Raw genomic sequence first — 11,888 nt, 5'->3', positions numbered from 1 at the left:
GTCCCGGTTTGTGTCTCAAACCGGGACTAAAGAATCTTTAGTCCCGGTTTGAGAGACAAACCGGGACTAAAGGGCATCGCACCCTTTAGTCTCGGTTCGTGTCTCAAACCGGGACTAAAGGGCTCAGGTGAACCGGGACTAAAGCCTTAGCCGCACGAACCGGGACCAATACTCACATTAGTCCCGGTTCGTGACTGAACCGGGACTAATGTGAATATTGCCCCGTGACCAAAGCCCTGTTTTCTACTAGTGTAGCAAAATTTGTTTGGATGGCAAACCCTGCGATTACATGGTTAGACGAGTATGAAGATTATGAAGTTGGAATGTGACAAACTTTCAGCGGCATTTTATCTGTATTTGCAACAAAACAATACTTAAAAAGTATGCTCATAGGATAAAAAGGTACATAGAACAAACTTCTCAACACCATTTTCTTCACAGATGAAAATCAATTACCCTCCCGCAAAAAAAATCAACTGCATAGAATCTGTGCTACCTTCTAGCATAACAATATAGAAATATAGTGTTGCGAATATATAGGAATATAGTCGTTACAAATGATGAGTACATATTCTACCAGGGTACGTGCCCCTCTAGCCGGATTTTTCTGTTTTTCCTTTTCCAGTCTTAAGTGTTTTGGCATATAAGTACAATTTGTTTGTTCACACCCTTTGATCAGTCCATTCAAAGTGGACAAACGGTGTTGAATTATGGAAATTCCTTTGAGGTAAACACTAGCATTTCACCTATTCCTTTGGGAATTTGTTGATGTCTCTCTAAATATGGCGTCTACCAAAATTGAAAAATAAGCTTTACCCAAGTCAGATATGTAGCGAGATCATCGTGGTGCGGCCGCTGGCGATAACGATGGATCCAGTGGTGGATTTGGCGGCGCGTTGAATTCTCTGCTGGCCTTTGTTGGGCTAGAGCACCGTCACGAGGGGGTGGGCTTTGGGCCCAGTGGGCATGCGGCCCATGACTTGGTTTTAGGAGTAGTCCGTCGGGCGCTCCATTTCGGCGCCCCCAGCGCCTCTCACCTAAGTTGGTGCTCGAAGGCGATCGCTACTGGGCCGGCCCAGCATCACTAGCATCCAGCGAGAAAAAAAATTGCGAGATGTGGGGATCAAACTCGCATGTTATCGTCGACCCAATTAGCGCAATAACCACTGCACCACAATGACTTTCATGTATTATATCTGAAAGGAGCGCAATTTGACCCTTCTTGTTAGTCCAATTATAAATTATTTGAAAAATAAAACTTATTTTTGAAAATTAATTCACAAATTCTAGAAAAGTTCCTCAATTTTTAAAAAGATATTAATTTTGAAAAATGTTCACGAATTTGAACAAAGTTCACCGGATTTTGAAAAAAGTTCACTGGATTTTTCAAATGAGTTCACAGATTTGGAAAAAGTTAATCGATTTTGATTAAAAAGTTCACCAATTCAAAAAAAAAGTTCATCAAATTTGATTTTTTCAAAAATTTGAAAAACGTTCACTTGATTTGGAAAAAGGTTCATGGATTTGAAAAGGTTCATCCATTTTGTCATCAATTTTGATTAAAAATGTTGCGCATTTTGAAAGAAGGAAGAAAAAAGGAACAAGAAAAAAAGGAAAAATAAAAATGAAAATGAAACATAAAAAAGGAAGAAGGAAGAAAAGAGAAAAGAGAATGTAACAAATCACATCACTTTAAATGTCTAGGTGGCTACTGTCGGCAAGTCGTGTGTTCGGGTCACATGCACGCTCTTGTTTTTTGCAGTTTAAAACAAAAAAACGAATGGATAAACGGGCTAGCCCAACATGGCAGTGTAGTGTGCGCCGGTTGTGGAAAACACTGTAATGGGCGCTGAAGGCACCTACTCCACACAAGAGTAATAGGGTTTGCCCAGCCTGCCACAGAAGCTCCAATCAAAAAGGTGTCTAGCAGTTTAGAGATGCGCGTTGGCCAAATAATACCCAGGACTCTTTTAGTACCATGGCACATACTCCGATAATACATCAATGTCAATCACTCCCACAACTAATCTGGCAACCCCATTCGCCCGAGAGAACGACATATCTACCTACTCAGTTTTACCAATCAACATTCTGATGCTCCAAACCACCATGAGGTGGCTACTGTAGGAAACTGTAAACCGCAAGTTGTGTGTTCGGGTCACATGCACGCTCTTCTTTTTTGCAGTTTAAAACAAAAAAAATGAAAGGATAAACGGGCCAGCCCAACATGGCGTTGCAGTGTGTGCCGGTTGTGGAAAACACTGTAATAGGCGCTGAAGGCACCTACTCCACACAAGAGTAATAGGGTTCACCCAGCCTGCCACAGAAGCTCCAATCAAAGAGGTGTCTAGCAGTTTTAGAGATGCGCGTTGGCCAGCCCAACATGGGGTCAGTCTAGGCAACGACACGTGACCCTAGGGCTGTTGGGGAACGTAGTAATTTCAAAAATTTCCTACGCACACGCAAGATCATGGTGATGCATAGCAACGAGAGGGGAGAGTGTTGTCTACGTACCCTCGTAGACCGAAAGCGGAAGCGTTATAACAACGCGGTTGATGTAGTCGTACGTCTTCACGGCCCGACCGATCAAGCACCGAAACTACGGCACCTCCGAGTTTTAGCACACGTTCAGCTCGATGACGATCCCCGGACTCCGATCCAGCAAAGTGTCGGGGAAGAGTTTCGTCAGCACGACGGCATGGTGACGATCTTGATGTTCTACCGTCGCAGGGCTTCGCCTAAGCAGCGCTACAATATTATCGAGGATTATGGTGGAGGGGGGCACCGCACACGGCTAAGAGAACGATCACGAAGATCAACTTGTGTGTCTATGGGGTGCCCCTGCCCCCGTATATAAAGGAGTGGAGGAGGGGAGGGCCGACCCTCTCTATGGCGCGCCCTAGGGGAGTCCTACTCTCACCGGGAGTAGGATTCCCCCTTTCCTAGTCCAACTAGGAGTCCTTCCATGTACTAGGAGTAGGAGACAAGGAAGGGGAAGAGGGAAGAGAAGGAAGGAGGGGACGCAGCCCCTCCCCCTAGTCCAATTCGGACTAGGCCTTGGGGGGGCGCGCGGCCTGCCTCTCCCTCTCCCCTAAAGCCCAATAAGGCCCATATACTTCTTCTCTCGTATTCCCGTAACTCCCCGGTACTCCGAAAAATACCCGAACCACTCGGAACCTTTCCGATGTCCGAATATAGTCGTCCAATATATCGATCTTTTCGTCTCGACCATTTCGAGACTCCTCGTCATGTCCCCGATCTCATCCGGGACTCCGAACTCCTTCGGTACATCAAAACTCATAAACTCATAATATAACTATCATCGAAACCTTAAGCGTGCGGACCCTACGGGTTCGAGAACAATGTAGACATGACCGAGACACGTCTCCGGTCAATAACCAATAGCGGAACCTGGATGCTAATATTGGCTCCTACATATTCTACGAAGATCTTTATCGGTCAGACCGTTGTCATCGGTATTTTACTTGCCCGAGATTCGATCGTCGGTATCTCAATACCTAGTTCAATCTCGTTACCGGCAAGTCTCTTTACTCGTTTCGTAATACATCATCTCGCAACTAACTCATTAGTTGCAATGCTTGCAAGGCTTAGGTGATGTGCATTACCGAGAGGGCCCAGAGATACCTCTCCGACAATCGGAGTGATAAATCCTAATCTTGAAATACGCCAACCCAACATGTACCTTTGGAGACACCTGTAGAGCTCCTTTATAATCACCTAGTTACGTTGTGACGTTTGGTAGCACACAAAGTGTTCCTCCGGTAAACGGGAGTTGCATAATCTCATAGTCATAGGAACATGTATAAGTCATGAAGAAAGCAATAGCAACATACTAAACGATCGAGTGCTAAGCTAACGGAATGGGTCAAGTCAATCACATCATTCTCCTAATGATGTGATCCCGTTAATCAAATAACAACTCTTTGTCTATGGTTAGGAAACATAACCATCTTTGATTAACGAGCTAGTCAAGTAGAGGCATACTAGTGACACTCTGTTTGTCTATGTATTCACACATGTATTATGTTTCCGGTTAATACAATTCTAGCATGAATAATAAACATTTATCATGAAATAAGGAAATAAATAATAACTTTATTATTGCCTCTAGGGCATATATCCTTCAGTCTCCCACTTGCACTAGAGTCAATAATCTAGTTCACATTGCCATGTGATTTAACACCAATAGTTCACTTCATTATGTGACCAACACTCAAAGGGTTTACTAGAGTCAATAATCTAGCTCACATTGCTTATGTGATTAACACCCAAAGAGTACTAAGGTGTGATTATGTTTTGCTTGTGAGATAATTTTAGTCAACGGGTCTGCCACATTCAGATCCGCATGTATTTTGCAAATTTCTATGTCAACAATGCTCTGCATGGAGCTACTCTAGCTAATTGCTCCCACTTTCAATATGTATCCAGATTGAGACTTAGAGTCATCTGGATCAGTGTCAAAACTTGCATCGACCTAACCCTTTATGACGAACCTTTTGTCACCTCCGTAATCGAGAAACATATCCTTATTCCAGTAAGGATAATTTTGACCAATGTCCATTGATCTACTCCTAGATCACTATTGTACTCCCTCTCTTAACACAGTGTATGGTATACAATAGATCTGGTACACAGCATGGCATACTTTATAGAACCTATGACTGAGGCATAGGGAATGATTTTCATTCTCTTTCTATCTTCTGCCATGGTCGGGCTTTGAGTCTTACTCAACTTCACACCTTGTAACACAGGCAAGAAACTTTTTCTTTGACTGTTCCATTTTGAACTACTTCAAAATCTTGTCAAGCTATGTACTCATTGAAAAAACTTATCAAGCGTCTTGATCTATCTCTATAGATCTTGATACTTAATATGTAAGCAGCTTCACCGAGGTCTTTCTTTGAAAAACTCCTTTCAAACACTCCTTTATGCTTTGCAGAATAATTATACATTATTTCCGATCAACAATATGTCATTCACATATACTTATCAGAAATGTTGTAGTGCTCCCACTCACTTTCTTGTAAATACAGGCTTCACCGCAAGTCTGTATAAAACTATATGCTTTGATCAACTTATCAAAGCGTATATTCCAACCCCGAGATGCTTGCACCAGTCCATAAATGGATTGCTGGAGCTTGCATATTTTGTTAGCACCTTTAGGATTGACAAAACCATCTTGTTGCATCACATACAACTCTTTTTTAATAAATCCATTAAGGAATGCAATTTTGTTTATCCATTTGCCAGATTTCATAAAATGCGGCAATTGCTAACATGATTCGGACAGACTTAAGCATAGATACGAGTGAGAAACTCTCATCGTAGTCAACACCTTGAACTTGTCGAAAACCTTTTGCGACAATTCTAGCTTTATACATAGTAACACTACTATCCATGTCCGTCTTCCTCTTGAAGATCCATTTATTATCAATGGCTTGCCGATCCTCGGGCAAGTCCACCAAAGTCCACACTTTGTTCTCATACATGGATCCTATCTCAGATTTCATGGCCTCAAGCCATTTATCGGAATCTGGGCTCATCATCGCTTCCTCATAGTTCGTAGGTTCGTCATGGTCAAGTAACATGACCTCCAGAATAGGATTACCGTACCACTCTGGTGCGGATCTCACTCTGGTTTACCTACGAGATTCGGTAGTAACTTGATATGAAGTTACATGATCATCATCATTAGCTTCCTCACTAATTGGTGTAGTAGTCACAGGAACAGATTTCTGTGATGAACTATTTTCCAATAAGGGAGAAGGTACAATTACCTTATCAAGTTTTCTACTTTCCTCCCACTCACTTCTTTCGAGAGAAACTCCTTCTCTAGAAAGGATCCATTCTTAGCAACGAATGTCTTACCTTCGGATCTGTGATAGAAGGTGTACCCAACTGTCTCCTTTGGGTATCCTATGAAGACATATTTCTCCGATTTGAGTTTGAGCTTATCGAGATGAAACTTTTTCACATAAGCATCGCAACTCCAAACTTTAAGAAATGACAGCTTAGGTTTCTTGCCAAACCATAGTTCACACGGTGTCGTCTCAACGGGTTTAGATGGTGCCCTATTTAACGTGAATGCAGTTGTCTCTAATGCATAACCCCAACACGATAGTGGTAGATCGGTAAGAGACATCATATATCGCACTATATCTAATAAAGTACGGTTATGACGTTCAGACACACCATTACACTATGGTGTTCCAGGTGGCGTGAGTAGTGAAACTATTTCACATTGTTTTAATTGAAGGCCAAACTCATAACTCAAATATTTTACCTCTGCAATCATATCGTAGAAACTTTTATTTTCTTGTCACGATGATTTTCCACTTCACTCTGAAATTCTTTGAACTGTTCAAATGTTTCAGACTTATGTTTCATCAAGTAGATATCCCCATATCTGCTCAAATCATCTGTGAAGGTCGGAAAATAATGATACCTGCTGCAAGCCTTAATATTCATCGGACCACATACATCATTATGTATGATTTCCAACAAATCTGTTGCTTGCTTCATTGTTCCGGAGAACAGCGTTTTAGTCATCTTGCCCATATGGCATGGTTCGCAAGCATCAAGTGATTCATAATCAAGTGATTCCAAAAGCCCATCAGCATATAGTTTCTTCATGCGCTTTACACCAATATGACTTAAACGGCAGTGCCACAAATAAGTTGCACTATCATTATTAACTTTGCATCTTTTGGTCTCAATATTATGAATATGTGTATCACTACGATCGAGATCCAACGAACTTGCTTCATTGGGTGTATGACCATCGAAGGTTTTATTCATGTAAACAGAACAACAATTATTCTCTGACTTTAATGAATAACCGTATTGCAATAAACATGATCAAATCATATTCATGCTCAACGCAAAAACCAAATAACACTTATTTAGGTTCAACACTAATTCCGAAAGTATAGGGGAGTGTGCGATGATGATCATATCAATCTTGGAACTACTTTCAACACACATCGTCACTTCACCCTTAACTAGTCTCTGTTTATTCTGCAACTCCTGTTTCGAGTTACTACTCTTAGCAAGTGATCCAGTATCAAATACTGAGGGGTTGCTATAAACACTAGTAAATTACACATCAATAACATGTATATCAAATATACTTTTGTTCACTTTGCCATCCTTCTTATCCGCCAAATACTTGGGGCAGTTCTGCTTCCAGTGACCAGTCCCTTTGCAGTAGAAGCACTTAGTCTCAGGCTTAGGACTAGACTTGGGCTTCTTCACTTGAGCAGCAACTTGCTTGCTGTTCTTCTTGAAGTTCCCCTTCTTCCCTTTGCCCTTTTCTTGAAAATAGTGGTCTTGTTAACCATCAACACTTGATGTTTTTCTTGATTTCTACCTTCGTCGATTTCAGCATCACGAAGAGCTTGGGAATTGTTTCCGTTATCCCTTGCATATTATAGTTCATCACGAAGTTCTACTAACTTGGTGATGGTGACTAGAGAATTCTGTCAATCACTATTTTATCTGGAAGATTAACTCCCACTTGATTCAAGAGATTGTAGTACCCAGACAATCTGAGCACATGCTCACTGCTTGAGCTATTCTCCTCTATCTTTTAGCTATAGAACTTGTTGGAGACTTCATATTTCTCAACTCGGGTATTTGCTTGAAATATTAACTTCAACTCCTGGAACATCTCATATGGTCCATGACGTTCAAAACGTCTTTGAAGTCCCGATTCTAAGCCGTTAAGAATGGTGCACTAAACTATCAAGTAGTCATCATATTGAGCTAGCCAAATGTTCATAACGTCTGCATCTGCTCCTGCAATAGGTCTGTCACCTAGCGGTGCATCAAGGACATAATTCTTCTGTGCAGCAATGAGGATAAACCTCAGATCACGGATTCAATCCGCATCATTGCTACTAACATCTTTCAACACAATTTTTCTCTAGGAACATATCAAAATAAACATATGAAAGCAACAACGCGAGCTATTGATCTACAACATAGATATGCTAATACTACCAGGACTAAGTTCATGATAAATTAAAGTTCAATTAATCATATTACTTAAGAACTCCCTCTTAGATAGACATCCCTCTAATCCTCTAAGTGATCACGTGATCCAAATCAACTAAACCATAACCGATCATCACGTGAAATGGAGTAGCTTTCAATGGTGAACATCACTATGTTAATCATATCTACTATATGATTCACGCTCGACCTTTCGGTCTCAGTGTTCCGAGGCCATATCTGCATATGCTAGGCTCGTCAAGTTTAACCTGAGTATTCTGCGTGTGCAAAACTGGCTTGCACCCGCTGTAGATGGACGTAGAGCTTATCACACCCGATCATCACGTGGTGTCTGGGCACGACGAACTTTGGCAACGTGCATACTCAGGGGAACACTTTTATCTTCAAATTTAGTGAGGAATCATCTTATAATGCTACCGTCAATCAAAGCAAGATAAGATGCATAAAAGATAAACATCACATGCAATTAAAATATGAGACATGATATGGCCATCATCATCTTGTGCCTTTGATCTCCATCTCCAAAGCATCGTCATGATTTCCATCTTCACCGGCATGACACCATGATCTCCATCATCTTGATCTATATCAATATGTCGTCACATGGTCGTCTCGCCAACTATTGCTCTTGCAACTATTGCTATCGCATAGCGATAAAGTAAAGCAATTATTTGGCGCTTGCATCTTATGCAATAAAGAGACAACCATAAGGCTTTTGCCAGTTGCCGATAACTTCAACAAAACATGATCATCTCATACAACAACTTATATCTCATCATGTTTTGACCATATCACATCACAACATGCCCTGCAAAAACAAGTTAGACGTCCTCTACTTTGTTGTTGCAAGTTTTACGTGGCTGCTACGGGCTTAAGCAAGAACCAATCTTACCTACGCATCAAAACCACAACGATAGTTTGTCAAGTTGGTGCTGTTTTAACCTTCGCAAGGACCGGGCGTAGCCACACTCGGTTCAACTAAAGTTGGAGAAACTGACACCCGCCAGCCACCTGTGTGCAAAGCACGGCGGTAGAACCAGTCTCGCGTAAGCGTATGCGTAATGTCGGTCCGGGCCGCTTCATCCAACAATACCGCTGAACCAAAGTATGACATGCTGGTAAGCAGTATGACTTATATCGCCCACAACTCACTTGTGTTCTACTCGTGCATATAACATCAAACCATAAAAACCTAGGCTCGGATGCCACTGTTGTGGAACGTCGTAATTTCAAAAATTTCCTACGCACACGCAAGATCATGGTGATGCATAGCAACGAGAGGGGAGAGTGTTGTCTACGTACCCTCGTAGACCGAAAGCGGAAGCGTTATAACAACGCGGTTGATGTAGTCGTACGTCTTCACGGCCTGACCGATCAAGCACCAAAACTACGGTACCTCTGAGTTTTAGCACACGTTCAGCTCGATGACGATCCCCGGACTCCGATCCAGCAAAGTGTCGGGGAAGAGTTTTGTCAGCACGACGACATGGTGACGATCTTGATGTTCTACCGTCGCAGGGCTTCGCCTAAGCAGCGCTACAATATTATCGAGGATTATGGTGGAGGGGGGCACCGCACACGGCTAAGAGAACGATCACGAAGATCAACTTGTGTGTCTATGGGGTGCCCCTGCCCCCGTATATAAAGGAGTGGAGGAGAGGAGGGCCGGCCCTTTCTATGGCGCGCCCTAGGGGAGTCCTACTCTCACCGGGAGTAGGATTCCCCTTTCCTAGTCCAACTAGGAGTCCTTCCATGTAGTAGGAGTAGGAGACAAGGAAGGGGAAGAGGGAAGAGAAGGAAGGAGGGGGCGCAGCCCCTCCCCCTAGTCCAATTCGGACTAGGCCTTGGGGGGGGGGCGCGGCCTGCCTCTCCCTCTCCCCTAAAGCCCAATAAGGCCCATATACTTCTTCTCTCGTATTCCCGTAACTCCCCGGTACTCCGAAAAATACCCGAACCACTCGGAACCTTTCCGATGTCCGAATATAGTCGTCCAATATATCGATCTTTACGTCTCGACCATTTCGAGACTCCTCGTCATGTCCCCGATCTCATCCGGGACTCCGAACTCCTTCGTTACATCAAAACTCATAAACTCATAATATAACTGTCATCGAAACCTTAAGCGTGCGGACCCTACGGGTTTGAGAACAATGTAGACATGACCGAGACACTTCTCCGGTCAATAATCAATAGCGGAACCTGGATGCTAATATTGGCTCCTACATATTCTACGAAGATCTTTATCGGTCAGACCGCATAACAACATACGTTGTTCCCTTTGTCATCGGTATTTTACTTGCCCGAGATTCGATCATCGGTATCTCAATACCTAGTTCAATCTCATTACCGGCAAGTCTCTTTACTCGTTTCGTAATACATCATCTCGCAACTAACTCATTAGTTGCAATGCTTGCAAGGCTTAGGTGATGTGCATTACCGAGAGGGCCCAAAGATACCTCTCCGATAATCGGAGTGACAAATCCTAATTTCGAAATACGCCAACCCAACATGTACCTTTGGAGACACCTGTAGAGCTCCTTTATAATCACCTAGTTACATTGTGATGTTTGGTAGCACACAAAGTGTTCCTCCGGTAAACGGGAGTTGCATAATCTCATAGTCATAGGAACATGTATAAGTCATGAAGAAAGCAATAGCAACATACTAAACGATCGAGTGCTAAGCTAACGGAATGGGTCAAGTCAATCACATCATTCACCTAATGATGTGATCCCGTTAATCAAATAACAACTCTTTGTCTATGGTTAGGAAACATAACCATCTTTGATTAACGAGCTAGTCAAGTAGAGGCATACTAGTGACACTCTGTTTGTCTATGTATTCACACATGTATTATGTTTCCGGTTAATACAATTCTAGCATGAATAATAAACATTTATCATGAAATAAGGAAATAAATAATAACTTTATTATTGCCTCTAGGGCATATTTCCTTCAAGGGCATCACAGAATCGGTCGAGGCGGTGCACCTCGCATATGGGTGGCAACGACAAGTAGGGATCAACATGGTTGTCATGGTGGCCGGACATGGAGGACCTCCCCCACCACCTGCGCTAGCTGGTCTGGTGGCTCGCTGAATCGTTTCGATGCGCGATAGCAAGGCGCGTGAAGGGGGTGTGCGAGCAACGATGGATGGCAATGAGGGTAGTGGGATCATGTGGTTGCTACCGCATTGACGATCGCGATACGTTGCCGGGAACAGAGGTGGCAATAATGGCTAGGATCCTGATGGATATAGCGTATACGTGGATGTCCAATACAAGGGGTCGGCGGCGGCGGTAGGTGGGCATGGACCGGGTGCTTACCTACAGAACTACGGCGGTGATGGTGGATGGGGTTTCTCAGCGCTCGATGGTGGTTTTGTTGAGGGAGCTAATGGGGCGCTGCATGGTCCGGCAAGATTACATAGAGGTGGTTACCGTGGGGGTGGCCTTGGTATGAGAGGCGGTTACCGTGACCCTCGTCCACACAAGATGAATATGAATGTACATGCTGGGACTAATGTGCATTGGCCATAGGTTTTGTCAGTTGTGGTGGTTACTCCCGTTGCTGTTGTGCCCCCAATGTTGAGTACTCTCCCTGATGCAGCGATGGCGGTCGTGTTGGCTTTGGCTACAGTTTCGATGGAGGATGTTATACTTCGGTGACTGTGGTAGACAACAACGCGAAATGATTTTCAGATAAAGTTCATGTTAGAGAGGGGCAAATGAAAAGGAGAAATATTATTGCTTCCATTGTGGGATGTTAGCATTTTGCAGTGGATTGTACTGTTGTCTTATGTAATTGTCGCTTGAAGACGAGTCATCGTACTGATGGTTGTCCTCTCCTATCAA

The sequence above is a fragment of the Triticum dicoccoides genome, chromosome 2A (assembly GCF_002162155.2).
Source record: "Triticum dicoccoides isolate Atlit2015 ecotype Zavitan chromosome 2A, WEW_v2.0, whole genome shotgun sequence".
In the NCBI taxonomy this organism is placed as follows: Eukaryota; Viridiplantae; Streptophyta; class Magnoliopsida; order Poales; family Poaceae; genus Triticum; species Triticum dicoccoides.
Note: the sequence above shows the minus strand (reverse complement) of the source record.